This window comes from Musa acuminata, chromosome BXJ1-1 (assembly GCF_036884655.1).
Source record: "Musa acuminata AAA Group cultivar baxijiao chromosome BXJ1-1, Cavendish_Baxijiao_AAA, whole genome shotgun sequence".
NCBI classification, from domain to species: domain Eukaryota; kingdom Viridiplantae; phylum Streptophyta; class Magnoliopsida; order Zingiberales; family Musaceae; genus Musa; species Musa acuminata.
This window is the reverse complement of record NC_088327.1, coordinates 27048397-27074105: the sequence shown is the minus strand read 5'-3', so window position 1 is coordinate 27074105 and position 25709 is coordinate 27048397. Positions and strand designations below refer to the sequence as shown.

General features: G+C 55.0%; 48 non-coding genes and 1 pseudogene across 48 annotated transcripts; all 49 read right to left on the bottom strand.

Moving 5' to 3' along the window:
* Nucleotides 1-175: 175 nt before the first annotated feature.
* LOC135590174 (5S ribosomal RNA) lies at nucleotides 176-294 on the bottom strand. Its single transcript, XR_010477586.1, has one exon. It is a non-coding gene; the product is annotated as a 5S ribosomal RNA (ribosomal RNA).
* A 350-nt stretch (nucleotides 295-644) lies between these two features.
* Nucleotides 645-763, bottom strand: LOC135593552 (5S ribosomal RNA). The gene has a single exon (XR_010479689.1). It is a non-coding gene; the product is annotated as a 5S ribosomal RNA (ribosomal RNA).
* Nucleotides 764-1113: 350 nt separating this feature from the next.
* LOC135589178 (5S ribosomal RNA) lies at nucleotides 1114-1232 on the bottom strand. The gene has a single exon (XR_010476635.1). It is a non-coding gene; the product is annotated as a 5S ribosomal RNA (ribosomal RNA).
* A 350-nt stretch (nucleotides 1233-1582) lies between these two features.
* LOC135589602 (5S ribosomal RNA) lies at nucleotides 1583-1701 on the bottom strand. Its single transcript, XR_010477014.1, has one exon. It is a non-coding gene; the product is annotated as a 5S ribosomal RNA (ribosomal RNA).
* A 350-nt stretch (nucleotides 1702-2051) lies between these two features.
* Nucleotides 2052-2170, bottom strand: LOC135589370 (5S ribosomal RNA). Its single transcript, XR_010476784.1, has one exon. It is a non-coding gene; the product is annotated as a 5S ribosomal RNA (ribosomal RNA).
* A 350-nt stretch (nucleotides 2171-2520) lies between these two features.
* LOC135592179 (5S ribosomal RNA) lies at nucleotides 2521-2639 on the bottom strand. Its single transcript, XR_010478945.1, has one exon. It is a non-coding gene; the product is annotated as a 5S ribosomal RNA (ribosomal RNA).
* A 350-nt stretch (nucleotides 2640-2989) lies between these two features.
* Nucleotides 2990-3108, bottom strand: LOC135589359 (5S ribosomal RNA). The gene has a single exon (XR_010476773.1). It is a non-coding gene; the product is annotated as a 5S ribosomal RNA (ribosomal RNA).
* Nucleotides 3109-3458: 350 nt separating this feature from the next.
* Nucleotides 3459-3577, bottom strand: LOC135588242 (5S ribosomal RNA). Its single transcript, XR_010476158.1, has one exon. It is a non-coding gene; the product is annotated as a 5S ribosomal RNA (ribosomal RNA).
* A 350-nt stretch (nucleotides 3578-3927) lies between these two features.
* Nucleotides 3928-4046, bottom strand: LOC135593548 (5S ribosomal RNA). The gene has a single exon (XR_010479686.1). It is a non-coding gene; the product is annotated as a 5S ribosomal RNA (ribosomal RNA).
* Nucleotides 4047-4396: 350 nt separating this feature from the next.
* On the bottom strand, nucleotides 4397-4515 carry LOC135591343 (5S ribosomal RNA). The gene has a single exon (XR_010478490.1). It is a non-coding gene; the product is annotated as a 5S ribosomal RNA (ribosomal RNA).
* Nucleotides 4516-4865: 350 nt separating this feature from the next.
* On the bottom strand, nucleotides 4866-4984 carry LOC135593546 (5S ribosomal RNA). The gene has a single exon (XR_010479685.1). It is a non-coding gene; the product is annotated as a 5S ribosomal RNA (ribosomal RNA).
* A 350-nt stretch (nucleotides 4985-5334) lies between these two features.
* LOC135588238 (5S ribosomal RNA) lies at nucleotides 5335-5453 on the bottom strand. The gene has a single exon (XR_010476157.1). It is a non-coding gene; the product is annotated as a 5S ribosomal RNA (ribosomal RNA).
* Nucleotides 5454-5803: 350 nt separating this feature from the next.
* Nucleotides 5804-5922, bottom strand: LOC135593613 (5S ribosomal RNA). The gene has a single exon (XR_010479731.1). It is a non-coding gene; the product is annotated as a 5S ribosomal RNA (ribosomal RNA).
* A 350-nt stretch (nucleotides 5923-6272) lies between these two features.
* LOC135588236 (5S ribosomal RNA) lies at nucleotides 6273-6391 on the bottom strand. Its single transcript, XR_010476156.1, has one exon. It is a non-coding gene; the product is annotated as a 5S ribosomal RNA (ribosomal RNA).
* A 350-nt stretch (nucleotides 6392-6741) lies between these two features.
* Nucleotides 6742-6860, bottom strand: LOC135593543 (5S ribosomal RNA). The gene has a single exon (XR_010479684.1). It is a non-coding gene; the product is annotated as a 5S ribosomal RNA (ribosomal RNA).
* Nucleotides 6861-7210: 350 nt separating this feature from the next.
* Nucleotides 7211-7329, bottom strand: LOC135588232 (5S ribosomal RNA). The gene has a single exon (XR_010476154.1). It is a non-coding gene; the product is annotated as a 5S ribosomal RNA (ribosomal RNA).
* Nucleotides 7330-7679: 350 nt separating this feature from the next.
* LOC135593539 (5S ribosomal RNA) lies at nucleotides 7680-7798 on the bottom strand. Its single transcript, XR_010479683.1, has one exon. It is a non-coding gene; the product is annotated as a 5S ribosomal RNA (ribosomal RNA).
* Nucleotides 7799-8148: 350 nt separating this feature from the next.
* LOC135588230 (5S ribosomal RNA) lies at nucleotides 8149-8267 on the bottom strand. Its single transcript, XR_010476153.1, has one exon. It is a non-coding gene; the product is annotated as a 5S ribosomal RNA (ribosomal RNA).
* A 350-nt stretch (nucleotides 8268-8617) lies between these two features.
* On the bottom strand, nucleotides 8618-8736 carry LOC135593204 (5S ribosomal RNA). Its single transcript, XR_010479452.1, has one exon. It is a non-coding gene; the product is annotated as a 5S ribosomal RNA (ribosomal RNA).
* Nucleotides 8737-9086: 350 nt separating this feature from the next.
* On the bottom strand, nucleotides 9087-9205 carry LOC135588228 (5S ribosomal RNA). The gene has a single exon (XR_010476152.1). It is a non-coding gene; the product is annotated as a 5S ribosomal RNA (ribosomal RNA).
* Nucleotides 9206-9555: 350 nt separating this feature from the next.
* On the bottom strand, nucleotides 9556-9674 carry LOC135593537 (5S ribosomal RNA). The gene has a single exon (XR_010479682.1). It is a non-coding gene; the product is annotated as a 5S ribosomal RNA (ribosomal RNA).
* Nucleotides 9675-10024: 350 nt separating this feature from the next.
* Nucleotides 10025-10143, bottom strand: LOC135593533 (5S ribosomal RNA). Its single transcript, XR_010479681.1, has one exon. It is a non-coding gene; the product is annotated as a 5S ribosomal RNA (ribosomal RNA).
* Nucleotides 10144-10493: 350 nt separating this feature from the next.
* On the bottom strand, nucleotides 10494-10612 carry LOC135588223 (5S ribosomal RNA). Its single transcript, XR_010476150.1, has one exon. It is a non-coding gene; the product is annotated as a 5S ribosomal RNA (ribosomal RNA).
* A 350-nt stretch (nucleotides 10613-10962) lies between these two features.
* On the bottom strand, nucleotides 10963-11081 carry LOC135588709 (5S ribosomal RNA). Its single transcript, XR_010476425.1, has one exon. It is a non-coding gene; the product is annotated as a 5S ribosomal RNA (ribosomal RNA).
* Nucleotides 11082-11431: 350 nt separating this feature from the next.
* On the bottom strand, nucleotides 11432-11550 carry LOC135589175 (5S ribosomal RNA). Its single transcript, XR_010476632.1, has one exon. It is a non-coding gene; the product is annotated as a 5S ribosomal RNA (ribosomal RNA).
* Nucleotides 11551-11900: 350 nt separating this feature from the next.
* LOC135592409 (5S ribosomal RNA) lies at nucleotides 11901-12019 on the bottom strand. The gene has a single exon (XR_010479031.1). It is a non-coding gene; the product is annotated as a 5S ribosomal RNA (ribosomal RNA).
* Nucleotides 12020-12369: 350 nt separating this feature from the next.
* Nucleotides 12370-12488, bottom strand: LOC135593420 (5S ribosomal RNA). Its single transcript, XR_010479583.1, has one exon. It is a non-coding gene; the product is annotated as a 5S ribosomal RNA (ribosomal RNA).
* A 350-nt stretch (nucleotides 12489-12838) lies between these two features.
* On the bottom strand, nucleotides 12839-12957 carry LOC135592289 (5S ribosomal RNA). The gene has a single exon (XR_010478984.1). It is a non-coding gene; the product is annotated as a 5S ribosomal RNA (ribosomal RNA).
* A 350-nt stretch (nucleotides 12958-13307) lies between these two features.
* On the bottom strand, nucleotides 13308-13426 carry LOC135589170 (5S ribosomal RNA). Its single transcript, XR_010476629.1, has one exon. It is a non-coding gene; the product is annotated as a 5S ribosomal RNA (ribosomal RNA).
* A 350-nt stretch (nucleotides 13427-13776) lies between these two features.
* On the bottom strand, nucleotides 13777-13895 carry LOC135589502 (5S ribosomal RNA). Its single transcript, XR_010476915.1, has one exon. It is a non-coding gene; the product is annotated as a 5S ribosomal RNA (ribosomal RNA).
* A 350-nt stretch (nucleotides 13896-14245) lies between these two features.
* On the bottom strand, nucleotides 14246-14364 carry LOC135589491 (5S ribosomal RNA). The gene has a single exon (XR_010476904.1). It is a non-coding gene; the product is annotated as a 5S ribosomal RNA (ribosomal RNA).
* Nucleotides 14365-14714: 350 nt separating this feature from the next.
* Nucleotides 14715-14833, bottom strand: LOC135588772 (5S ribosomal RNA). Its single transcript, XR_010476464.1, has one exon. It is a non-coding gene; the product is annotated as a 5S ribosomal RNA (ribosomal RNA).
* A 350-nt stretch (nucleotides 14834-15183) lies between these two features.
* LOC135592114 (5S ribosomal RNA) lies at nucleotides 15184-15302 on the bottom strand. Its single transcript, XR_010478885.1, has one exon. It is a non-coding gene; the product is annotated as a 5S ribosomal RNA (ribosomal RNA).
* A 350-nt stretch (nucleotides 15303-15652) lies between these two features.
* On the bottom strand, nucleotides 15653-15771 carry LOC135588220 (5S ribosomal RNA). Its single transcript, XR_010476148.1, has one exon. It is a non-coding gene; the product is annotated as a 5S ribosomal RNA (ribosomal RNA).
* Nucleotides 15772-16121: 350 nt separating this feature from the next.
* LOC135593531 (5S ribosomal RNA) lies at nucleotides 16122-16240 on the bottom strand. Its single transcript, XR_010479676.1, has one exon. It is a non-coding gene; the product is annotated as a 5S ribosomal RNA (ribosomal RNA).
* A 350-nt stretch (nucleotides 16241-16590) lies between these two features.
* On the bottom strand, nucleotides 16591-16709 carry LOC135589480 (5S ribosomal RNA). The gene has a single exon (XR_010476893.1). It is a non-coding gene; the product is annotated as a 5S ribosomal RNA (ribosomal RNA).
* Nucleotides 16710-17059: 350 nt separating this feature from the next.
* On the bottom strand, nucleotides 17060-17178 carry LOC135592285 (5S ribosomal RNA). The gene has a single exon (XR_010478980.1). It is a non-coding gene; the product is annotated as a 5S ribosomal RNA (ribosomal RNA).
* A 350-nt stretch (nucleotides 17179-17528) lies between these two features.
* On the bottom strand, nucleotides 17529-17647 carry LOC135588215 (5S ribosomal RNA). The gene has a single exon (XR_010476147.1). It is a non-coding gene; the product is annotated as a 5S ribosomal RNA (ribosomal RNA).
* Nucleotides 17648-17997: 350 nt separating this feature from the next.
* On the bottom strand, nucleotides 17998-18116 carry LOC135592282 (5S ribosomal RNA). The gene has a single exon (XR_010478979.1). It is a non-coding gene; the product is annotated as a 5S ribosomal RNA (ribosomal RNA).
* A 350-nt stretch (nucleotides 18117-18466) lies between these two features.
* On the bottom strand, nucleotides 18467-18585 carry LOC135588213 (5S ribosomal RNA). Its single transcript, XR_010476146.1, has one exon. It is a non-coding gene; the product is annotated as a 5S ribosomal RNA (ribosomal RNA).
* A 350-nt stretch (nucleotides 18586-18935) lies between these two features.
* LOC135593527 (5S ribosomal RNA) lies at nucleotides 18936-19054 on the bottom strand. Its single transcript, XR_010479675.1, has one exon. It is a non-coding gene; the product is annotated as a 5S ribosomal RNA (ribosomal RNA).
* A 350-nt stretch (nucleotides 19055-19404) lies between these two features.
* Nucleotides 19405-19523, bottom strand: LOC135589458 (5S ribosomal RNA). The gene has a single exon (XR_010476871.1). It is a non-coding gene; the product is annotated as a 5S ribosomal RNA (ribosomal RNA).
* Nucleotides 19524-19873: 350 nt separating this feature from the next.
* Nucleotides 19874-19992, bottom strand: LOC135588209 (5S ribosomal RNA). The gene has a single exon (XR_010476145.1). It is a non-coding gene; the product is annotated as a 5S ribosomal RNA (ribosomal RNA).
* A 350-nt stretch (nucleotides 19993-20342) lies between these two features.
* LOC135589987 (5S ribosomal RNA) lies at nucleotides 20343-20461 on the bottom strand. The gene has a single exon (XR_010477399.1). It is a non-coding gene; the product is annotated as a 5S ribosomal RNA (ribosomal RNA).
* Nucleotides 20462-23464: 3003 nt separating this feature from the next.
* LOC135592567 (5S ribosomal RNA) lies at nucleotides 23465-23577 on the bottom strand (annotated as a pseudogene).
* Nucleotides 23578-23927: 350 nt separating this feature from the next.
* On the bottom strand, nucleotides 23928-24046 carry LOC135591685 (5S ribosomal RNA). Its single transcript, XR_010478588.1, has one exon. It is a non-coding gene; the product is annotated as a 5S ribosomal RNA (ribosomal RNA).
* A 350-nt stretch (nucleotides 24047-24396) lies between these two features.
* Nucleotides 24397-24515, bottom strand: LOC135592103 (5S ribosomal RNA). Its single transcript, XR_010478874.1, has one exon. It is a non-coding gene; the product is annotated as a 5S ribosomal RNA (ribosomal RNA).
* Nucleotides 24516-24865: 350 nt separating this feature from the next.
* LOC135589976 (5S ribosomal RNA) lies at nucleotides 24866-24984 on the bottom strand. The gene has a single exon (XR_010477388.1). It is a non-coding gene; the product is annotated as a 5S ribosomal RNA (ribosomal RNA).
* A 350-nt stretch (nucleotides 24985-25334) lies between these two features.
* Nucleotides 25335-25453, bottom strand: LOC135588206 (5S ribosomal RNA). Its single transcript, XR_010476144.1, has one exon. It is a non-coding gene; the product is annotated as a 5S ribosomal RNA (ribosomal RNA).
* Nucleotides 25454-25709: the final 256 nt, after the last annotated feature.

The window sequence follows — 25709 nt, the reverse complement described above, 5'->3', positions numbered from 1 at the left end:
CCGAAACCATCGGCACTTTCTCGAACGATCTCTGAATCACTATTGCGACCCCAATCCGGAAAGCTCTTTCCGAGCCCCACGACACTGACTGCGTAGCGGTCATGGCAAATTCCGTGCCCGAAAACAATCGTCTCGGAGGTCTACGGGAGATGTTTCGTATCTCGGGACGCAAAAAGAAGTGCAACACGAGGACTTCCCGGGGGGTCACCCATCCTAGTACTACTCTCGCCCAATCACGCTTAACTTCGGAGTTCTGAAGGGATCCGGTGGTTTAGTGCTGGTATGATTGCACCGGTTTCGGGTGCTTCGTCCCTCGCCTATGTGCACGTCGCGGCCGGCGCATCAACGTCCGGAGCCTCTTGCCCGTCACGAAACCGCCGGCGCTTTCTCGAACGATCACGAAATCCCTATTGGAAGCTCTCTCCGAGCCCTAGCCCAACGACCGCGTATCGGTCACGGCAAGCTCGCGCCGAAACCATCGGCACTTTCTCGAACGATCTCGGAATCGCTATTGCGACCCCAATCCGGAAAGCTCTTTACGAGCCCCACGACACTGACTGCGTAGCGGTCATGGCAAATTCCGTGCCCGAAAACAATCGTCTCGGAGGTCTACGGGAGATGTTTCGTATCTCGGGACGCAAAAAGAAGTGCAACACGAGGACTTCCCGGGGGGTCACCCATCCTAGTACTACTCTCGCCCAAGCACGCTTAACTTCGGAGTTCTGAAGGGATCCGGTGGTTTAGTGCTGGTATGATCGCACCGGTTTCGGGTGCTTCGTCCCTCGCCTATGTGCACGTCGCGGCCGGCGCATCAACGTCCGGAGCCTCTTGCCCGTCACGAAACCGCCGGCGCTTTCTCGAACGATCACGAAATCCCTATTGGAAGCTCTCTCCGAGCCCTAGCCCAACGACCGCGTATCGGTCACGGCAAGCTCGCGCCGAAACCATCGGCACTTTCTCGAACGATCTCGGAATCGCTATTGCGACCCCAATCCGGAAAGCTCTTTACGAGCCCCACGACACTGACTGCGTAGCGGTCATGGCAAATTCCGTGCCCGAAAACAATCGTCTCGGATGTCTACGGGAGATGTTTCGTATCTCGGGACGCAGAAAGAAGTGCAACACGAGGACTTCCCGGGGGGTCACCCATCCTAGTACTACTCTCGCCCAAGCACGCTTAACTTCGGAGTTCTAATAGGATCCAGTGATTTAGTGCTGGTATGATCGCACCGGTTTCGGGTGCTTCATCCCTCGCCTATGTGCACGTCGCGGCCAGCGCATCAACGTCCGGAGCCTCTTGCCCGTCACGAAACCGCCGGCGCTTTCTCGAACGATCACGAAATCCCTATTGGAATCTCTCTCCGATCCCTAGACCAACGACCGCGTATCGGTCACGGCAAGCTCGCGCCGAAACCATCGGCACTTTCTCGAACGATCTCTGAATCGCTATTGCGACCCCAATCCGGAAAGCACTTTCCGAGCCCCACGACACTGACTGCGTAGCGGTCACGGCAAATTCCGTGCCCGAAAACAATCGTCTCGGAGGTCTACGGGAGATGTTTCGTATCTCGGGACGCAAAAAGAAGTGCAACACGAGGACTTCCCGGGAGGTCACCCATCCTAGTACTACTCTCGCCCAAGCACGCTTAACTTCGGAGTTCTGAAGGGATCCGGTGGTTTAGTGCTTGTATGATCGCACCGGTTTCGGGAGCTTCGTCCCTCGCCTATGTGCACGTCGCGGCCGGCGCATCAACGTCCGGAGCCTCTTGCCCGTCACGAAACCGCCGGCGCTTTCTCGAACGATCACGAAATCCCTATTGGAAGCTCTCTCCGAGCCCTAGCCCAACGACCGCGTATCGGTCACGGCAAGCTCGCGCCGAAACCATCGGCACTTTCTCGAACGATCTCGGAATCGCTATTGCGACCCCAATCCGGAAAGCTCTTTACGAGCCCCACGACACTGACTGCGTAGCGGTCATGGCAAATTCCGTGCCCGAAAACAATCGTCTCGGATGTCTACGGGAGATGTTTCGTATCTCGGGACGCAAAAAGGAGTGCAACACGAGGACTTCCCGGGGGGTCACCCATCCTAGTACTACTCTCGCCCAAGCACGCTTAACTTCGGAGTTCTAATAGGATCCAGTGATTTAGTGCTGGTATGATCGCACCGGTTTCGGGTGCTTCATCCCTCGCCTATGTGCACGTCGCGGCCAGCGCATCAACGTCCGGAGCCTCTTGCCCGTCACGAAACCGCCGGCGCTTTCTCGAACGATCACGAAATCCCTATTGGAATCTCTCTCCGATCCCTAGACCAACGACCGCGTATCGGTCACGGCAAGCTCGCGCCGAAACCATCGGCACTTTCTCGAACGATCTCGGAATCGCTATTGCGACCCCAATCCGGAAAGCTCTTTCCGAGCCCAACGATACTGACTGCGTAGCGGTCATGGCAAATTCCTTGCCCGAAAACAATCGTCTCGGAGGTCTACGGGAGATGTTTCGTATCTCGGGACGCAAAAAGAAGTGCAACATGAGGACTTCCCGGGAGGTCACCCATCCTAGTACTACTCTCGCCCAAGCACGCTTAACTTCGGAGTTCTGAAGGGATCCGGTGGTTTAGTGCTTGTATGATCGCACCGGTTTCGGGAGCTTCGTCCCTCGCCTATGTGCACGTCGCGGCCGGCGCATCAACGTCCGGAGCCTCTTGCCCGTCACGAAACCGCCGGCGCTTTCTCGAACGATCACGAAATCCCTATTGGAAGCTCTCTCCGAGCCCTAGCCCAACGACCGCGTATCGGTCACGGCAAGCTCGCGCCGAAACCATCGGCACTTTCTCGAACGATCTCGGAATCGCTATTGCGACCCCAATCCGGAAAGCTCTTTACGAGCCCCACGACACTGACTGCGTAGCGGTCATGGCAAATTCCGTGCCCGAAAACAATCGTCTCGGATGTCTACGGGAGATGTTTCGTATCTCGGGACGCAAAAAGGAGTGCAACACGAGGACTTCCCGGGGGGTCACCCATCCTAGTACTACTCTCGCCCAAGCACGCTTAACTTCGGAGTTCTAATAGGATCCAGTGATTTAGTGCTGGTATGATCGCACCGGTTTCGGGTGCTTCATCCCTCGCCTATGTGCACGTCGCGGCCAGCGCATCAACGTCCGGAGCCTCTTGCCCGTCACGAAACCGCCGGCGCTTTCTCGAACGATCACGAAATCCCTATTGGAAGCTCTCTCCGAGCCCTAGCCCAACGACCGCGTATCGGTCACGGCAAGCTCGCGCCGAAACCATCGGCACTTTCTCGAACGATCTCGGAATCGCTATTGCGACCCCAATCCGGAAAGCTCTTTACGAGCCCCACGACACTGACTGCGTAGCGGTCATGGCAAATTCCGTGCCCGAAAACAATCGTCTCGGATGTCTACGGGAGATGTTTCGTATCTCGGGACGCAGAAAGAAGTGCAACACGAGGACTTCCCGGGGGGTCACCCATCCTAGTACTACTCTCGCCCAAGCACGCTTAACTTCGGAGTTCTAATAGGATCCGGTGGTTTAGTGCTGGTATGATCGCACCGGTTTCGGGTGCTTCGTCCCTCGCCTATGTGCACGTCGCGGCCGGCGCATCAACGTCCGGAGCCTCTTGCCCGTCACGAAACCGCCGGCGCTTTCTCGAACGATCACGAAATCCCTATTGGAATCTCTCTCCGAGCCCTAGCCCAACGACCGCGTATCGGTCACGGCAAGCTCGCGCCGAAACCATCGGCACTTTCTCGAACGATCTCTGAATCACTATTGCGACCCCAATCCGGAAAGCTCTTTCCGAGCCCCACGACACTGACTGCGTAGCGGTCATGGCAAATTCCGTGCCCGAAAACAATCGTCTCGGAGGTCTACGGGAGATGTTTCGTATCTCGGGACGCAAAAAGAAGTGCAACACGAGGACTTCCCGGGGGGTCACCCATCCTAGTACTACTCTCGCCCAAGCACGCTTAACTTCGGAGTTCTGAAGGGATCCGGTGGTTTAGTGCTGGTATGATCGCACCGGTTTCGGGAGCTTCGTCCCTCGCCTATGTGCACGTCGCGGCCGGCGCATCAACGTCCGGAGCCTCTTGCCCGTCACGAAACCGCCGGCGCTTTCTCGAACGATCACGAAATCCCTATTGGAAGCTCTCTCCGAGCCCTAGCCCAACGACCGCGTATCGGTCACGGCAAGCTCGCGCCGAAACCATCGGCACTTTCTCGAACGATCTCTGAATCACTATTGCGACCCCAATCCGGAAAGCTCTTTCCGAGCCCCACGACACTGACTGCGTAGCGGTCATGGCAAATTCCGTGCCCGAAAACAATCGTCTCGGAGGTCTACGGGAGATGTTTCGTATCTCGGGACGCAAAAAGAAGTGCAACACGAGGACTTCCCGGGGGGTCACCCATCCTAGTACTACTCTCGCCCAAGCACGCTTAACTTCGGTGTTCTAATAGGATCCGGTGGTTTAGTGCTGGTATGATCGCACCGGTTTCGGGTGCTTCGTCCCTCGCCTATGTGCACGTCGCGGCCGGCGCATCAACGTCCGAAGCCTCTTGCCCGTCACGAAACCGCCGGCGCTTTCTCGAACGATCACGAAATCCCTATTGGAATCTCTCTCCGAGCCCTAGCCCAACGACCGCGTATCGGTCACGGCAAGCTCGCGCCGAAACCATCGGCACTTTCTCGAACGATCTCTGAATCACTATTGCGACCCCAATCCGGAAAGCTCTTTCCGAGCCCCACGACACTGACTGCGTAGCGGTAATGGCAAATTCCGTGCCCGAAAACAATCGTCTCGGAGGTCTACGGGAGATGTTTCGTATCTCGGGACGCAAAAAGAAGTGCAACACGAGGACTTCCCGGGGGGTCACCCATCCTAGTACTACTCTCGCCCAAGCACGCTTAACTTCGGAGTTCTGAAGGGATCCGGTGGTTTAGTGCTGGTATGATCGCACCGGTTTCGGGTGCTTCGTCCCTCGCCTATGTGCACGTCGCGGCCGGCGCATCAACGTCCGGAGCCTCTTGCCCGTCACGAAACCGCCGGCGCTTTCTCGAACGATCACGAAATCCCTATTGGAAGCTCTCTCCGAGCCCTAGCCCAACGACCGCGTATCGGTCACGGCAAGCTCGCGCCGAAACCATCGGCACTTTCTCGAACGATCTCGGAATCGCTATTGCGACCCCAATCCGGAAAGCTCTTTACGAGCCCCACGACACTGACTGCGTAGCGGTCATGGCAAATTCCGTGCCCGAAAACAATCGTCTCGGAGGTCTACGGGAGATGTTTCGTATCTCGGGACGCAAAAAGAAGTGCAACACGAGGACTTCCCGGGGGGTCACCCATCCTAGTACTACTCTCGCCCAAGCACGCTTAACTTCGGAGTTCTAATAGGATCCGGTGGTTTAGTGCTGGTATGATCGCACCGGTTTCGGGTGCTTCGTCCCTCGCCTATGTGCACGTCGCGGCCGGCGCATCAACGTCCGGAGCCTCTTGCCCGTCACGAAACCGCCGGCGCTTTCTCGAACGATCACGAAATCCCTATTGGAATCTCTCTCCGAGCCCTAGTCCAACGACCGCGTATCGGTCACGGCAAGCTCGCGCCGAAACCATCGGCACTTTCTCGAACGATCTCTGAATCACTATTGCGACCCCAATCCGGAAAGCTCTTTCCGAGCCCCACGACACTGACTGCGTAGCGGTAATGGCAAATTCCGTGCCCGAAAACAATCGTCTCGGAGGTCTACGGGAGATGTTTCGTATCTCGGGACGCAAAAAGAAGTGCAACACGAGGACTTCCCGGGGGGTCACCCATCCTAGTACTACTCTCGCCCAAGCACGCTTAACTTCGGAGTTCTGAAGGGATCCGGTGGTTCAGTGCTGGTATGATCGCACCGGTTTCGGGTGCTTCGTCCCTCGCCTATGTGCACGTCGCGGCCGGCGCATCAACGTCCGGAGCCTCTTGCCCGTCACGAAACCGCCGGCGCTTTCTCGAACGATCACGAAATCCCTATTGGAAGCTCTCTCCGAGCCCTAGCCCAACGACCGCGTATCGGTCACGGCAAGCTCGCGCCGAAACCATCGGCACTTTCTCGAACGATCTCGGAATCGCTATTGCGACCCCAATCCGGAAAGCTCTTTACGAGCCCCACGACACTGACTGCGTAGCGGTCATGGCAAATTCCGTGCCCGAAAACAATCGTCTCGGAGGTCTACGGGAGATGTTTCGTATCTCGGGACGCAAAAAGAAGTGCAACACGAGGACTTCCCGGGGGGTCACCCATCCTAGTACTACTCTCGCCCAAGCACGCTTAACTTCGGAGTTCTAATAGGATCCGGTGGTTTAGTGCTGGTATGATCGCACCGGTTTCGGGTGCTTCGTCCCTCGCCTATGTGCACGTCGCGGCCGGCGCATCAACGTCCGGAGCCTCTTGCCCGTCACGAAACCGCCGGCGCTTTCTCGAACGATCACGAAATCCCTATTGGAATCTCTCTCCGAGCCCTAGCCCAACGACCGCGTATCGGTCACGGCAAGCTCGCGCCGAAACCATCGGCACTTTCTCGAACGATCTCTGAATCACTATTGCGACCCCAATCCGGAAAGCTCTTTCCGAGCCCCACGACACTGACTGCGTAGCGGTAATGGCAAATTCCGTGCCCGAAAACAATCGTCTCGGAGGTCTACGGGAGATGTTTCGTATCTCGGGACGCAAAAAGAAGTGCAACACGAGGACTTCCCGGGGGGTCACCCATCCTAGTACTACTCTCGCCCAAGCACGCTTAACTTCGGAGTTCTGAAGGGATCCGGTGGTTTAGTGCTGGTATGATCGCACCGGTTTCGGGTGCTTCGTCCCTCGCCTATGTGCACGTCGCGGCCGGCGCATCAACGTCCGGAGCCTCTTGCCCGTCACGAAACCGCCGGCGCTTTCTCGAACGATCACGAAATCCCTATTGGAAGCTCTCTCCGAGCCCTAGCCCAACGACCGCGTATCGGTCACGGCAAGCTCGCGCCGAAACCATCGGCACTTTCTCGAACGATCTCGGAATCGCTATTGCGACCCCAATCCGGAAAGCTCTTTACGAGCCCCACGACACTGACTGCGTAGCGGTCATGGCAAATTCCGTGCCCGAAAACAATCGTCTCGGAGGTCTACGGGAGATGTTTCGTATCTCGGGACGCAAAAAGAAGTGCAACACGAGGACTTCCCGGGGGGTCACCCATCCTAGTACTACTCTCGCCCAAGCACGCTTAACTTCGGAGTTCTAATAGGATCCGGTGGTTTAGTGCTGGTATGATCGCACCGGTTTCGGGTGCTTCGTCCCTCGCCTATGTGCACGTCGCGGCCGGCGCATCAACGTCCGGAGCCTCTTGCCCGTCACGAAACCGCCGGCGCTTTCTCGAACGATCACGAAATCCCTATTGGAATCTCTCTCCGAGCCCTAGCCCAACGACCGCGTATCGGTCACGGCAAGCTCGCGCCGAAACCATCGGCACTTTCTCGAACGATCTCTGAATCACTATTGCGACCCCAATCCGGAAAGCTCTTTCCGAGCCCCACGACACTGACTGCGTAGCGGTCATGGCAAATTCCGTGCCCGAAAACAATCGTCTCGGAGGTCTACGGGAGATGTTTCGTATCTCGGGACGCAAAAAGAAGTGCAACACGAGGACTTCCCGGGGGGTCACCCATCCTAGTACTACTCTCGCCCAAGCACGCTTAACTTCGGAGTTCTGAAGGGATCCGGTGGTTTAGTGCTGGTATGATCGCACCGGTTTCGGGTGCTTCGTCCCTCGCCTATGTGCACGTCGCGGCCGGCGCATCAACGTCCGGAGCCTCTTGCCCGTCACGAAACCGCCGGCGCTTTCTCGAACGATCACGAAATCCCTATTGGAAGCTCTCTCCGAGCCCTAGCCCAACGACCGCGTATCGGTCACGGCAAGCTCGCGCCGAAACCATCGGCACTTTCTCGAACGATCTCGGAATCGCTATTGCGACCCCAATCCGGAAAGCTCTTTACGAGCCCCACGACACTGACTGCGTAGCGGTCATGGCAAATTCCGTGCCCGAAAACAATCGTCTCGGAGGTCTACGGGAGATGTTTCGTATCTCGGGACGCAAAAAGAAGTGCAACACGAGGACTTCCCGGGGGGTCACCCATCCTAGTACTACTCTCGCCCAAGCACGCTTAACTTCGGAGTTCTAATAGGATCCGGTGGTTTAGTGCTGGTATGATCGCACCGGTTTCGGGTGCTTCGTCCCTCGCCTATGTGCACGTCGCGGCCGGCGCATCAACGTCCGGAGCCTCTTGCCCGTCACGAAACCGCCGGCGCTTTCTCGAACGATCACGAAATCCCTATTGGAATCTCTCTCCGAGCCCTAGCCCAACGACCGCGTATCGGTCACGGCAAGCTCGCGCCGAAACCATCGGCACTTTCTCGAACGATCTCTGAATCACTATTGCGACCCCAATCCGGAAAGCTCTTTCCGAGCCCCACGACACTGACTGCGTAGCGGTAATGGCAAATTCCGTGCCCGAAAACAATCGTCTCGGAGGTCTACGGGAGATGTTTCGTATCTCGGGACGCAAAAAGAGGTGCAACACGAGGACTTCCCGGGGGGTCACCCATCCTAGTACTACTCTCGCCCAAGCACGCTTAACTTCGGAGTTCTGAAGGGATCCGGTGGTTTAGTGCTGGTATGATCGCACCGGTTTCGGGTGCTTCGTCCCTCGCCTATGTGCACGTCGCGGCCGGCGCATCAACGTCCGGAGCCTCTTGCCCGTCACGAAACCGCCGGCGCTTTCTCGAACGATCACGAAATCCCTATTGGAAGCTCTCTCCGAGCCCTAGCCCAACGACCGCGTATCGGTCACGGCAAGCTCGCGCCGAAACCATCGGCACTTTCTCGAACGATCTCGGAATCGCTATTGCGACCCCAATCCGGAAAGCTCTTTACGAGCCCCACGACACTGACTGCGTAGCGGTCATGGCAAATTCCGTGCCCGAAAACAATCGTCTCGGAGGTCTACGGGAGATGTTTCGTATCTCGGGACGCAAAAAGAAGTGCAACACGAGGACTTCCCGGGGGGTCACCCATCCTAGTACTACTCTCGCCCAAGCACGCTTAACTTCGGAGTTCTAATAGGATCCGGTGGTTTAGTGCTGGTATGATCGCACCGGTTTCGGGTGCTTCGTCCCTCGCCTATGTGCACGTCGCGGCCGGCGCATCAACTTCCGGAGCCTCTTGCCCGTCACGAAACCGCCGGCGCTTTCTCGAACGATCACGAAATCCCTATTGGAATCTCTCTCCGAGCCCTAGCCCAACGACCGCGTATCGGTCACGGCAAGCTCGCGCCGAAACCATCGGCACTTTCTCGAACGATCTCTGAATCACTATTGCGACCCCAATCCGGAAAGCTCTTTCCGAGCCCCACGACACTGACTGCGTAGCGGTCATGGCAAATTCCGTGCCCGAAAACAATCGTCTCGGAGGTCTACGGGAGATGTTTCGTATCTCGGGACGCAAAAAGAAGTGCAACACGAGGACTTCCCGGGGGGTCACCCATCCTAGTACTACTCTCGCCCAAGCACGCTTAACTTCGGAGTTCTGAAGGGATCCGGTGGTTTAGTGCTGGTATGATCGCACCGGTTTCGGGTGCTTCGTCCCTCGCCTATGTGCACGTCGCGGCCGGCGCATCAATGTCCGGAGCCTCTTGCCCATCACGAAACCGCCGGCGCTTTGTCGAACGATCACGAAATCCCTATTGGAATCTCTCTCCGAGCCCTAGCCCAACGACCGCGTATCGGTCACGGCAAGCTCGCGCCGAAACCATCGGCACTTTCTCGAACGATCTCTGAATCACTATTGCGACCCCAATCCGGAAAGCTCTTTCCGAGCCCCACGACACTGACTGCGTAGCGGTCATGGCAAATTCCGTGCCCGAAAACAATCGTCTCGGAGGTCTACGGGAGATGTTTCGTATCTCGCGACGCAAAAAGAAGTGCAACACGAGGACTTCCCGGGGGGTCACCCATCCTAGTACTACTCTCGCCCAAGCACGCTTAACTTCGGAGTTCTGAAGGGATCCGGTGGTTTAGTGCTGGTATGATCGCACCGGTTTCGGGTGCTTCGTCCCTCGCCTATGTGCACGTCGCGGCCGGCGCATCAACGTCCGGAGCCTCTTGCCCGTCACGAAACCGCCGGCGCTTTCTCGAACGATCACGAAATCCCTATTGGAAGCTCTCTCCGAGCCCTAGCCCAACGACCGCGTATCGGTCACGGCAAGCTCGCGCCGAAACCATCGGCACTTTCTCGAACGATCTCGGAATCGCTATTGCGACCCCAATCCGGAAAGCTCTTTACGAGCCCCACGACACTGACTGCGTAGCGGTCATGGCAAATTCCGTGCCCGAAAACAATCGTCTCGGAGGTCTACGGGAGATGTTTCGTATCTCGGGACGCAAAAAGAAGTGCAACACGAGGACTTCCCGGGGGGTCACCCATCCTAGTACTACTCTCGCCCAAGCACGCTTAACTTCGGAGTTCTAATAGGATCCGGTGGTTTAGTGCTGGTATGATCGCACCGGTTTCGGGTGCTTCGTCCCTCGCCTATGTGCACGTCGCGGCCGGCGCATCAACGTCCGGAGCCTCTTGCCCGTCACGAAACCGCCGGCGCTTTCTCGAACGATCACGAAATCCCTATTGGAATCTCTCTCCGAGCCCTAGCCCAACGACCGCGTATCGGTCACGGCAAGCTCGCGCCGAAACCATCGGCACTTTCTCGAACGATCTCTGAATCACTATTGCGACCACAATCCGGAAAGCTCTTTCCGAGCCCCACGACACTGACTGCGTAGCGGTCATGGCAAATTCCGTGCCCGAAAACAATCGTCTCGGAGGTCTACGGGAGATGTTTCGTATCTCGGGACGCAAAAAGAAGTGCAACACGAGGACTTCCCGGGGGGTCACCCATCCTAGTACTATTCTCGCCCAAGCACGCTTAACTTCGGAGTTCTGAAGGGATCCGGTGGTTTAATGCTGGTATGATCGCACCGGTTTCGGGTGCTTCGTCCCTCGCCTATGTGCACGTCGCGGCCGGCGCATCAACGTCCGGAGCCTCTTGCCCGTCACGAAACCGCCGGCGCTTTCTCGAACGATCACGAAATCCCTATTGGAAGCTCTCTCCGAGCCCTAGCCCAACGACCGCGTATCGGTCACGGCAAGCTCGCGCCGAAACCATCGGCACTTTCTCGAACGATCTCGGAATCGCTATTGCGACCCCAATCCGGAAAGCTCTTTACGAGCCCCACGACACTGACTGCGTAGCGGTCATGGCAAATTCCGTGCCCGAAAACAATCGTCTCGGATGTCTACGGGAGATGTTTCGTATCTCGGGACGCAGAAAGAAGTGCAACACGAGGACTTCCCGGGGGGTCACCCATCCTAGTACTACTCTCGCCCAAGCACGCTTAACTTCGGAGTTCTAATAGGATCCAGTGATTTAGTGCTGGTATGATCGCACCGGTTTCGGGTGCTTCATCCCTCGCCTATGTGCACGTCGCGGCCAGCGCATCAACGTCCGGAGCCTCTTGCCCGTCACGAAACCGCCGGCGCTTTCTCGAACGATCACGAAATCCCTATTGGAATCTCTCTCCGATCCCTAGACCAACGACCGCGTATCGGTCACGGCAAGCTCGCGCCGAAACCATCGGCACTTTCTCGAACGATCTCGGAATCGCTATTGCGACCCCAATCCGGAAAGCTCTTTCCGAGCCCAACGATACTGACTGCGTAGCGGTCATGGCAAATTCCTTGCCCGAAAACAATCGTCTCGGAGGTCTACGGGAGATGTTTCGTATCTCGGGACGCAAAAAGAAGTGCAACACGAGGACTTCCCGGGGGGTCACCCATCCTAGTACTACTCTCGCCCAAGCACGCATAACTTCGGAGTTCTGAAGGTATCCGGTGGTTTAGTGCTGGTGTGATCGCACCGGTTTCGGGTGCTTCGTCCCTCGCCTATGTGCACGTCGCGGCCGGCGCATCAACGTCCGGAGCCTCTTGCCCGTCACGAAACCGCCGGCGCTTTCTCGAATGATCACGAAATCCCTATTGGAATCTCTCTCCGAGCCCTAGCCCAACGACCGCATATCGGTCACGGCAAGCTCGCGCCGAAACCATCGGCACTTTCTCGAACGATCTCGGAATCGCTATTGCGACCCCAATCCGGAAAGCTCTTTCCGAGCCCCACGACACTGACTGCGTAGCGGTCATGGCAAATTCCGTGCCCGAAAACAATCGTCTCGGAGGTCTACGGGAGATGTTTCGTATCTCGGGACGCAAAAAGAAGTGCAACACGAGGACTTCCCGGGGGGTCACCCATCCTAGTACTACTCTCGCCCAAGCACGCTTAACTTCGGAGTTCTGATGGGATCCGGTGGTTTAGTGCTGGTGTGATCGCACCGGTTTCGGGTGCTTCGTCCCTCGCCTAAGTGCACGTCGCGGCCGGCGCATCAACGTCCGGAGCCTCTTGCCCGTCACGGAACTGCCGGCGCTTTCTCGAACGATCACGAAATCCCTATTGGAATCTCTCTCCGAGCCCTAGCCCAACGACCGCGTATCGGTCACGGCAAGCTCGCGCCGAAACCATCGGCACTTTCTCGAACGATCTCGGAATCGCTATTGCGACCCCAATCCGGAAAGCTCTTTCCGAGCCCAACGATACTGACTGCGTAGCAGTCATGGCAAATTCCTTGCCCGAAAACAATCGTCTCGGAGATCTACGGGAGATGTTTCGTATCTCGGGACGCAAAAAGAAGTGCAACACGAGGACTTCCCGGGGGGTCACCCATCCTAGTACTACTCTCGCCCAAGCACACTTAACATCGGAGTTCTGAAGGGATCCTGCGGTTTAGTGCTGGTATGATCGCACCGGTTTCGGGTGCTTCGTCCCTCGCCTATGTGCACGTCGCGGCCGGCGCATCAACGTCCGGAGTCTCTTGCCCGTCACGAAACCGCCGGCGCTTTCTCGAACGATCACGAAATCCCTATTGGAATCTCTCTCCGAGCCCTAGCCCAACGACCGCGTATCGGTCACGGCAAGCTCGCGCCGAAACCATCGGCACTTTCTCGAACGATCTCGGAATCGCTATTGCGACCCCAATCCGGAAAGCTCTTTCCGAGCCCCACGACACTGACTGCGTAGCGGTCATGGCAAATTCCGTGCCCGAAAACAATCGTCTCGGATGTCTACGGGAGATGTTTCGTATCTCGGGACGCAGAAAGAAGTGCAACACGAGGACTTCCCGGGGGGTCACCCATCCTAGTACTACTCTCGCCCAAGCACGCTTAACTTCGGAGTTCTAATAGGATCCAGTGATTTAGTGCTGGTATGATCGCACCGGTTTCGGGTGCTTCGTCCCTCGCCTATGTGCACGTCGCGGCCGGCGCATCAACGTCCGGAGTCTCTTGCCCGTCACGAAACCGCCGGCGCTTCCTCGAACGATCACGAAATCCCTATTGGAATCTCTCTCCGAGCCCTAGCCCAACGACCGCGTATCGGTCACGGCAAGCTCGCGCCGAAACCATCGGCACTTTCTCGAACGATCTCGGAATCGCTATTGCGACCCCAATCCGGAAAGCTCTTTCCGAGCCCAACGATACTGACTGCGTAGCGGTCATGGCAAATTCTTTGCCCGAAAACAATCGTCTCGGAGGTCTACGGGAAATGTTTCGTATCTCGGGACGCAAAAAGAAGTGCAACACGAGGACTTCCCGGGGGGTCACCCATCCTAGTACTACTCTCGCCCAAGCACACTTAACATCGGAGTTCTGAAGGGATCCGGTGGTTTAGTGCTGGTATGATCGCACCGGTTTCGGGTGCTTCGTCCCTCGCCTATGTGCACGTCGCGGCCGGCGCATCAACGTCCGGAGCCTCTTGCCCGTCACGAAACCGCCGGCGCTTTCTCGAACGATCACGAAATCCCTATTGGAATCTCTCTCCGAGCCCTAGCCCAACGACCGCGTATCGGTCACGGCAAGCTCGCGCCGAAACCATCGGCACTTTCTCGAACGATCTCTGAATCACTATTGCGACCCCAATCCGGAAAGCTCTTTCCGAGCCCAACGATACTGACTGCGTAGCGGTCATGGCAAATTCTTTGCCCGAAAACAATCGTCTCGGAGGTCTACGGGAAATGTTTCGTATCTCGGGACGCAAAAAGAAGTGCAACACGAGGACTTCCCGGGGGGTCACCCATCCTAGTACTACTCTCGCCCAAGCACACTTAACATCGGAGTTCTGAAGGGATCCGGTGGTTTAGTGCTGGTATGATCGCACCGGTTTCGGGTGCTTCGTCCCTCGCCTATGTGCACGTCGCGGCCGGCGCATCAACGTCCGGAGCCTCTTGCCCGTCACGAAACCGCCGGCGCTTTCTCGAACGATCACGAAATCCCTATTGGAATCTCTCTCCGAGCCCTAGCCCAACGACCGCGTATCGGTCACGGCAAGCTCGCGCCGAAACCATCGGCACTTTCTCGAACGATCTCTGAATCACTATTGCGACCCCAATCCGGAAAGCTCTTTCCGAGCCCAACGATACTGACTGCGTAGCGGTCATGGCAAATTCCTTGCCCGAAAACAATCGTCTCGGAGTTCTACGGGAAATGTTTCGTATCTCGGGACGCAAAAAGAAGTGCAACACGAGGACTTCCCGGGGGGTCACCCATCCTAGTACTACTCTCGCCCAAGCACACTTAACATCGGAGTTCTGACGGGATCCGGTGGTTTAGTGCTGGTATGATCGCACCGGTTTCGGGTGCTTCGTCCCTCGCCTATGTGCACGTCGCGGCCGGCGCATCAACGTCCGGAGCCTCTTGCCCGTCACGGAACCGCCGGCGCTTTCTCGAACGATCACGAAATCCCTATTGGAATCTCTCTCCGAGCCCTAGCCCAACGACCGCGTATCGGTCACGGCAAGCTCGCGCCGAAACCATCGGCACTTTCTCGAACGATCTCGGAATCGCTATTGCGACCCCAATCCGGAAAGTTCTTTCCGAGCCCAACGATACTGACTGCGTAGCAGTCATGGCAAATTCCTTGCCCGAAAACAATCGTCTCGGAGGTCTACGGGAGATGTTTCGTATCTCGGGACGCAAAAAGAAGTGCAACACGAGGACTTCCCGGGGGGTCACCCATCCTAGTACTACTCTCGCCCAAGCACACTTAACATCGGAGTTCTGAAGGGATCTGGCGGTTTAGTGCTGGTATGATCGCACCGGTTTCGGGTGCTTCGTCCCTCGCCTATGTGCACGTCTCGGCCGGCGCATCAACGTCCGGAGTCTCTTGCCCGTCACGAAACCGCCGGCGCTTTCTCGAACGATCACGAAATCCCTATTGGAATCTCTCTCCGAGCCCTAGCCCAACGACCGCGTATCGGTCACGGCAAGCTCGCGCCGAAACCATCGGCACTTTCTCGAACGTTCTCGGAATCGCTATTGCGACCCCAATCCGGAAAGCTCTTTCCGAGCCCCACGATACTGACTGCGTAGCGGTCATGGCAAATTCCGTGCCCGAAAACAATCGTCTCGGAGGTCTACGGGAGATGTTTCGTATCTCGGGACGCAAAAAGAAGTGCAACACGAGGACTTCCCGGGGGGTCACCCATCCTAGTACTACTCTCGCCCAAGCACGCTTAACTTCGGAGTTCTAATAGGATCCGGTGGTTTAGTGCTGGTATGATCGCACCGGTTTCGGGTGCTTCGTCCCTCGCCTATGTGCACGTCGCGGCCGGCGCATCAACGTCCGGAGCCTCTTGCCCGTCACGAAACCGCCGGCGCTTTCTCGAACGATCACGAAATCCCTATTGGAATCTCTCTCCGAGCCCTAGCCCAACGACCGCGTATCGGTCACGGCAAGCTCGCGCCGAAACCATCGGCACTTTCTCGAACGATCTCTGAATCACTATTGCGACCCCAATCCGGAAAGCTCTTTCCGAGCCCCACGACACTGACTGCGTAGTGGTCATGGCAAATTCCGTGCCCGAAAACAATCGTCTCGGAGGTCTACGGGAGATGTTTCGTATCTCGGGACGCAAAAAGAAGTGCAACACGAGGACTTCCCGGGGGGTCACCCATCCTAGTACTACTCTCGCCCAAGCACGCTTAACTTCGGAGTTCTGAAGGGATCCGGTGGTTTAGTGCTGGTATGATCGCACCGGTTTCGGGTGCTTCGTCCCTCGCCTATGTGCACGTCGCGGCCGGCGCATCAACGTCTGGAGCCTCTTGCCCGTCACGGAACCGCCGGCGCTTTCTCGAACGATCACGAAATCCCTATTGGAATCTCTCTCCGAGCCCTAGCCCAACGATCGCGTATCGGTCACGGCAAGCTCGCACCGAAACCATCGGCACTTTCTCGAACGATCTCGGAATCGCTATTGCGACCCCAATCCGGAAAGCTCTTTCCGAGCCCAACGATACTGACTGCGTAGCGGTCATGGCAAATTCTTTGCCCGAAAACAATCGTCTCGGAGGTCTACGGGAAATGTTTCGTATCTCGGGACGCAAAAAGAAGTGCAACACGAGGACTTCCCGGGGGGTCACCCATCCTAGTACTACTCTCGCCCAAGCACACTTAACATCGGAGTTCTGAAGGGATCCGGTGGTTTAGTGCTGGTATGATCGCACCGGTTTCGGGTGCTTCGTCCCTCGCCTATGTGCACGTCGCGGCCGGCGCATCAACGTCCGGAGCCTCTTGCCCGTCACGAAACCGCCGGCGCTTTCTCGAACGATCACGAAATCCCTATTGGAAGCTCTCTCCGAGCCCTAGCCCAACGACCGCGTATCGGTCACGGCAAGCTCGCGCCGAAACCATCGGCACTTTCTCGAACGATCTCTGAATCACTATTGCGACCCCAATCCGGAAAGCTCTTTCCGAGCCCCACGACACTGACTGCGTAGCGGTCATGGCAAATTCCGTGCCCGAAAACAATCGTCTCGGAGGTCTACGGGAGATGTTTCGTATCTCGGGACGCAAAAAGAAGTGCAACACGAGGACTTCCCGGGGGGTCACCCATCCTAGTACTACTCTCGCCCAAGCACACTTAACATCGGAGTTCTAAAGGGATCTGGCGGTTTAGTGCTGGTATGATCGCACCGGTTTCGGGTGCTTCGTCCCTCGCCTATGTGCACGTCGCGGCCGGCGCATCAACGTCCGGAGCCTCTTGCCCGTCACGAAACCGCCGGCGCTTTCTCGAACGATCACGAAATCCCTATTGGAATCTCTCTCCGAGCCCTAGCCCAACGACCGCGTATCGGTCACGGCAAGCTCGCGCCGAAACCATCGGCACTTTCTCGAACGATCTCTGAATCACTATTGCGACCCCAATCCGGAAAGCTCTTTCCGAGCCCCACGACACTGACTGCGTAGCGGTCATGGCAAATTCCGTGCCCGAAAACAATCGTCTCGGAGGTCTACGGGAGATGTTTCGTATCTCGGGACGCAAAAAGAAGTGCAACACGAGGACTTCCCGGGGGGTCACCCATCCTAGTACTACTCTCGCCCAAGCACGCTTAACTTCGGAGTTCTAATAGGATCCGGTGGTTTAGTGCTGGTATGATCGCACCGGTTTCGGGTGCTTCGTCCCTCGCCTATGTGCACGTCGCGGCCGGCGCATCAACGTCCGGAGCCTCTTGCCCGTCACGAAACCGCCGGCGCTTTCTCGAACGATCACGAAATCCCTATTGGAATCTCTCTCCGAGCCCTAGCCCAACGACCGCGTATCGGTCACGGCAAGCTCGCGCCGAAACCATCGGCACTTTCTCGAACGATCTCTGAATCACTATTGCGACCCCAATCCGGAAAGCTCTTTCCGAGCCCCACGACACTGACTGCGTAGCGGTCATGGCAAATTCCGTGCCCGAAAACAATCGTCTCGGAGGTCTACGGGAGATGTTTCGTATCTCGGGACGCAAAAAGAAGTGCAACACGAGGACTTCCCGGGGGGTCACCCATCCTAGTACTACTCTCGCCCAAGCACACTTAACATCGGAGTTCTAAAGGGATCTGGCGGTTTAGTGCTGGTATGATCGCACCGGTTTCGGGTGCTTCGTCCCTCGCCTATGTGCACGTCGCGGCCGGCGCATCAACGTCCGGAGTCTCTTGCCCGTCACGAAACCGCCGGCGCTTTCTCGAACGATCACGAAATCCCTATTGGAATCTCTCTCCGAGCCCTAGCCCAACGACCGCGTATCGGTCACGGCAAGCTCGCGCCGAAACCATCGGCACTTTCTCGAACGTTCTCGGAATCGCTATTGCGACCCCAATCCGGAAAGCTCTTTCCGAGCCCCACGATACTGACTGCGTAGCGGTCATGGCAAATTCCGTGCCCGAAAACAATCGTCTCGGAGGTCTACGGGAGATGTTTCGTATCTCGGGACGCAAAAAGAAGTGCAACACGAGGACTTCCCGGGGGGTCACCCATCCTAGTACTACTCTCGCCCAAGCACGCTTAACTTCGGAGTTCTAATAGGATCCGGTGGTTTAGTGCTGGTATGATCGCACCGGTTTCGGGTGCTTCGTCCCTCGCCTATGTGCACGTCGCGGCCGGCGCATCAACGTCCGGAGCCTCTTGCCCGTCACGAAACCGCCGGCGCTTTCTCGAACGATCACGAAATCCCTATTGGAATCTCTCTCCGAGCCCTAGCCCAACGACCGCGTATCGGTCACGGCAAGCTCGCGCCGAAACCATCGGCACTTTCTCGAACGATCTCTGAATCACTATTGCGACCCCAATCCGGAAAGCTCTTTCCGAGCCCCACGACACTGACTGCGTAGCGGTCATGGCAAATTCCGTGCCCGAAAACAATCGTCTCGGAGGTCTACGGGAGATGTTTCGTATCTCGGGACGCAAAAAGAAGTGCAACACGAGGACTTCCCGGGGGGTCACCCATCCTAGTACTACTCTCGCCCAAGCACGCTTAACTTCGGAGTTCTGAAGGGATCCGGTGGTTTAGTGCTGGTATGATCGCACCGGTTTCGGGTGCTTCGTCCCTCGCCTATGTGCACGTCGCGGCCGGCGCATCAACGTCCGGAGCCTCTTGCCCGTCACGGAACCGCCGGCGCTTTCTCGAACGATCACGAAATCCCTATTGGAATCTCTCTCCGAGCCCTAGCCCAACGATCGCGTATCGGTCACGGCAAGCTCGCACCGAAACCATCGGCACTTTCTCGAACGATCTCGGAATCGCTATTGCGACCCCAATCCGGAAAGCTCTTTCCGAGCCCAACGATACTGACTGCGTAGCGGTCATGGCAAATTCCTTGCCCGAAAACAATCGTCTCGGAGGTCTACGGGAAATGTTTCGTATCTCGGGACGCAAAAAGAAGTGCAACACGAGGACTTCCCGGGGGGTCACCCATCCTAGTACTACTCTCGCCCAAGCACACTTAACATCGGAGTTCTGAAGGGATCCGGTGGTTTAGTGCTGGTATGATCGCACCGGTTTCGGGTGCTTCGTCCCTCGCCTATGTGCACGTCGCGGCCGGCGCATCAACGTCCGGAGCCTCTTGCCCGTCACGAAACCGCCGGCGCTTTCTCGAACGATCACGAAATCCCTATTGGAATCTCTCTCCGAGCCCTAGCCCAACGACCGCGTATCGGTCACGGCAAGCTCGCGCCGAAACCATCGGCACTTTCTCGAACGATCTCTGAATCACTATTGCGACCCCAATCAGGAAAGCTCTTTCCGAGCCCCACGACACTGACTGCGTAGCGGTCATGGCAAATTCCGTGCCCGAAAACAATCGTCTCGGAGGTCTACGGGAGATGTTTCGTATCTCGGGACGCAAAAAGAAGTGCAACACGAGGACTTCCCGGGGGGTCACCCATCCTAGTACTACTCTCGCCCAAGCACGCTTAACTTCGGAGTTCTAATAGGATCCGGTGGTTTAGTGCTGGTATGATCGCACCGGTTTCGGGTGCTTCGTCCCTCGCCTATGTGCACGTCGCGGCCGGCGCATCAACGTCCGGAGCCTCTTGCCCGTCACGAAACCGCCGGCGCTTTCTCGAACGATCACGAAATCCCTATTGGAATCTCTCTCCGAGCCCTAGCCCAACGACCGCGTATCGGTCACGGCAAGCTCGCACCGAAACCATCGGCACTTTCTCGAACGATCTCGGAATCGCTATTGCGACCCCAATCCGGAAAGCTCTTTCCGAGCCCAACGATACTGACTGCGTAGCGGTCATGGCAAATTCCGTGCCCGAAAACAATCGTCTCGGAGGTCTACGGGAGATGTTTCGTATCTCGGGACGCAAAAAGAAGTGCAACACGAGGACTTCCCGGGGGGTCACCCATCCTAGTACTACTCTCGCCCAAGCACGCTTAACTTCGGAGTTCTAATAGGATCCGGTGATTTAGTGCTGGTATGATCGCATCGGTTTCGGGTGCTTCGTCCCTCGCCTATGTGCACGTCGCGGCCGGCGCATCAACGTCCGGAGCCTCTTGCCCGTCACGAAACCGCCGGCGCTTTCTCGAACGATCACGAAATCCCTATTGGAATCTCTCTCCGAGCCCTAGCCCAACGACCGCGTATCGGTCACGGCAAGCTCGCGCCGAAACCATCGGCACTTTCTCGAACGTTCTCGGAATCGCTATTGCGACCCCAATCCGGAAAGCTCTTTCCGAGCCCCACGATACTGACTGCGTAGCGGTCATGGCAAATTCCGTGCCCGAAAACAATCGTCTCGGAGGTATACGGGAGATGTTTCGTATCTCGGGACGCAAAAAGAAGTGCAACACGAGGACTTTCTGTAACACCCCTCATTTCCGAGTGTTCGTATAATTTTTGGTGATAATGTAAGCATCTATTTTAATTGACAAAAGAAATAGAGTATGAATTAGAGGTAACTTATTTTTAAGATTTGGGAGATCTGTTAAAAAAAAAAAAAAAAAAAAAAGAAAGAATCTGAGGACCTATATGTAAACCCTAAGGACCTAATCGTGAATATGATAAAAACAAGGACTAAACTGCAAAATGCACCAAATGACAAATTCCACCGCTTAAGCTTCTCTGCCTTCGTTGTTAAGGAAGCAGAGGAGGCAGCTCGTGGGTGATCAGGGAAAGAAAGAAAGAAAGAAAGAAGAAGAAGAAGAAGAAGAAGAAGAAGAAGAGGAAGAAAATTGGGGCTTTTAGGGTTCTTGCTTTAATCTTGTCATTTCGGGTCAAAATTTCCAAAGGCAAGTGTTCTAACCCCATCCTACAGAAGTATTAGACTCTGTTTTTATGTTGATTCAAAATAAATTGGAAGATTTCTATTTAGAAACTGATATGTCTCTCTTTGGACTTAAAACCATGGATTCTGAAATATTTTCGGTATATTGACCCCTATACACTGTTTCGGCTATAAGTTTTAGCACAAAATGTGAATTCAGGCAGGAACTATTTTGTTTGTAATTAGACTCTTATGTCTTTCTTTTGACACCGATTTTGTAGAATTTGGACACCGAATACTTACCCAAACTTTTCTTTCAAATGAGACTATAGATGCTGTAAAACAGACTTCAAGATTTCTGACCTATCGATACTAAGTTATCTATAACTCCCTGTTGAGAATTCTGATTTGTACCAAACTGATTTTATTTGAAACTAGATTTGAAAATATTTCTTTGGACATACAGTTTGAAAATTTTGGAGTTCAATTGCCCACCCTACCGTCTGTTGAATCCGACCCTATAAATTCTGTAAAACAGTGATTGTGATTTTGACCTTGTGTTACCAAATCAGAGGTAACTCTGTGTTGGGAGCCCTGTTTCATATGAAATCTGTTCCATCCGAATATAGATTGATATATGATTCGACCATAGCCTTCTTATGGGTATTGGAGCATAATTGTTATTCTGAAATATTTGTTTGATGTGCCACTGGAATTCTGTCCGAAATCGAGCTTTGGTCGATTTCGCATATTCTGTTCCATTTCCTTTGGATACTTGAGTTCGCCTAATCTTCTTATTGCAATTGAGCTGATTATAATTGCTTGGAATCCCTGTACACTCTTGCTTTCATTTCTTTCCTAAAATGAATACTTTTGTGAGAGATTTGTTCCTTGCATCACACTGCTTTTGAAAAGGCACATGTACGTTTGGTTGTTCCGCGTGTGCTTCCGTTATATGCTACTTTTTGTTGAAACTGCCTTCTTGTACTCTGGTGTGTGGGATTGTCTGGACCTTTGCCAGAAATGGTAAAGGGTATGCGCTGATTTGCCCGCTTTGTGGGGTCCCGCTTTGAGGGATATTCTGGTATGCGCTTATTTGCCCGCTTTGTGGGGTCCCGCTTTGTGGGATATTGCTTAGAGCCTGCGATGCTCTGCCGGCCCCTTTGACTTCACCTAGACGTGGGTGGATGGAGCTCCCAGACGTGGGAGACTTTTGTCAGGTGGTCATTCAGAAATGGATGAATCACATTCTGACTGAGATCCCACTACACCCTCTATATGTTTGATATGACATCCAGAGTTTTTGTGAGTTATTTCTGTTCGTGCTCTGGATAGTTATGATATGATTGCAACGTCAAGGACGACGTTTGAGCTTCTGTACGACATATGAGTTTGATATGCTCTGAAATGCTTCATTCACTGTTGATTTTGCTTCGTAATGTTCCATATGTCGTTGATGTGATTTGGAACATTTTAAATGCCATTGATAAGCTCCGATATGTTTCCTTTGTTTCTGATATGCTCCAATTACTCTATGCCCCATCTGTCAGGAACCAAATATGTATGATTAAAAAGGACAACTATGATTTCTGCTCCTAATGATATTAAGTATACGAAATCGTATATTCTGCTTTGTGTTTGAAAACTGCATCTCTTTGGAAATTGTACTATTTTGATATGGATATGTTAGTCACTTGCTGAGCTCTTTATGCTCACCCCATTTGTTGATAAATTTTTCAGGATAGCGTATCGCTTGCTTAAATGTTAAGAATGGGCTAAGACAGTGGAGAGTTTAGAAGACGTTGGGCAGAACTTTTGTTAGCATATATGTAGTTGTGTATAAGTTACTCTGCATATTATGAAATGTGACGATGAATCTGGACCTGTGGATTTTGTGTAAGATAAAGGATCCCTTGTGTATAGGATTTTGGAATGTTAAATTAAATTTGTGTAATGATATGAACTTATGGTAAATCGATGATTCTGGTGACTGCATAGATTTCCCCACTTGTGGATTTATATTGTGATTTTTATTTGGTGAGTTGAGTTCAGATTGCATGAATTATCGAGTGATGTATGCTATGTTTATGAATTGCACAGGGTTATGAATTGATAGATTATAGAGGTGAAATTTGATCTGAATGTTTTCTTAGTGACCTCAAACGTGTGTTTGGATCCTGGGTTAGTTGAGACAAAAAAAAAAATTTTAAATATCATGGATATTTTTAGGGGTGTGACACTTCCCGGGGGGTCACCCATCCTAGTACTACTCTCGCCCAAGCACGCTTAACTTCGGAGTTCTAATAGGATCCGGTGGTTTAGTGCTGGTATGATCGCACCGGTTTCGGGTGCTTCGTCCCTCGCCTATGTGCACGTCGCGGCCGGCGCATCAACGTCCGGAGCCTCTTGCCCGTCACGAAACCGCCGGCGCTTTCTCGAACGATCACGAAATCCCTATTGGAATCTCTCTCCGAGCCCTAGCCCAACGACCGCGTATCGGTCACGGCAAGCTCGCGCCGAAACCATCGGCACTTTCTCGAACGATCTCTGAATCACTATTGCGACCCCAATCCGGAAAGCTCTTTCCGAGCCCCACGACACTGACTGCGTAGCGGTCATGGCAAATTCCGTGCCCGAAAACAATCGTCTCGGAGGTCTACGGGAGATGTTTCGTATCTCGGGACGCAAAAAGAAGTGCAACACGAGGACTTCCCGGGGGGTCACCCATCCTAGTACTACTCTCGCCCAAGCACGCTTAACTTCGGAGTTCTGAAGGGATCGGGTGGTTTAGTGCTGGTATGATCGCATCGGTTTCGGGTGCTTCGTCCCTTGCCTATGTGCACGTCGCGGCCGGCGCATCAACGTCCGGAGCCTCTTGCCCGTCACGGAACCGCCGGCGCTTTCTCGAACGATCACGAAATCCCTATTGGAATCTCTCTCCGAGCCCTAGCCCAACGACCGCGTATCGGTCACGGCAAGCTCGCGCCGAAACCATCGGCACTTTCTCGAACGATCTCTGAATCACTATTGCGACCCCAATCCGGAAAGCTCTTTCCGAGCCCCACGACACTGACTGCGTAGCGGTCATGGCAAATTCCGTGCCTGAAAACAATCGTCTCGGAGGTCTACGGGAGATGTTTCGTATCTCGGGACGCAAAAAGAAGTGCAACACGAGGACTTCCCGGGGGGTCACCCATCCTAGTACTACTCTCGCCCAAGCACACTTAACATCGGAGTTCTGAAGGGATCTGGCGGTTTAGTGCTGGTATGATCGCACCGGTTTCGGGTGCTTCGTCCCTCGCCTATGTGCACGTCGCGGCCGGCGCATCAACGTCCGGAGTCTCTTGCCCGTCACGAAACCGCCGGCGCTTTCTCGAACGATCACGAAATCCCTATTGGAATCTCTCTCCGAGCCCTTGCCCAACGACCGCGTATCGGTCACGGCAAGCTCGCACCGAAACTATCGGCACTTTCTCGAACGATCTCGGAATCGCTATTGCGACCCCAATCCGGAAAGCTCTTTCCGAGCCCAACGATACTGACTGCGTAGCGGTCATGGCAAATTCCGTGCCCGAAAACAATCGTCTCGGAGGTCTACGGGAGATGTTTCGTATCTCGGGACGCAAAAAGAAGTGCAACACGAGGACTTCCCGGGGGGTCACCCATCCTAGTACTACTCTCGCCCAAGCACGCTTAACTTCGGAGTTCTAATAGGATCCGGTGATTTAGTGCTGGTATGATCGCATCGGTTTCGGGTGCTTCGTCCCTCGCCTATGTGCACGTCGCGGCCGGCGCATCAACGTCCGGAGCCTCTTGCCCGTCACGAAACCGCCGGCGCTTTCTCAAACGATCACGAAATCCCTATTGGAATCTCTCTCCGAGCCCTAGCCCAACGACCGCGTATCGGTCACGGCAAGCTCGCGCCGAAACCATCGGCACTTTCTCGAACGTTCTCGGAATCGCTATTGCGACCCCAATCCGGAAAGCTCTTTCCGAGCCCCACGATACTGACTGCGTAGCGGTCATGGCAAATTCCGTGCCCGAAAACAATCGTCTCGGAGGTCTACGGGAGATGTTTCGTATCTCGGGACGCAAAAAGAAGTGCAACACGAGGACTTCCCGGGGGGTCACCCATCCTAGTACTACTCTCGCCCAAGCACGCTTAACTTCGGAGTTCTAATAGGATCCGGTGGTTTAGTGCTGGTATGATCGCACCGGTTTCGGGTGCTTCGTCCCTCGCCTATGTGCACGTCGCGGCCGGCGCATCAACGTCCGGAGCCTCTTGCCCGTCACGAAACCGCCGGCGCTTTCTCGAACGATCACGAAATCCCTATTGGAATCTCTCTCCGAGCCCTAGCCCAACGACCGCGTATCGGTCACGGCAAGCTCGCGCCGAAACCATCGGCACTTTCTCGAACGATCTCTGAATCACTATTGCGACCCCAATCCGGAAAGCTCTTTCCGAGCCCCACA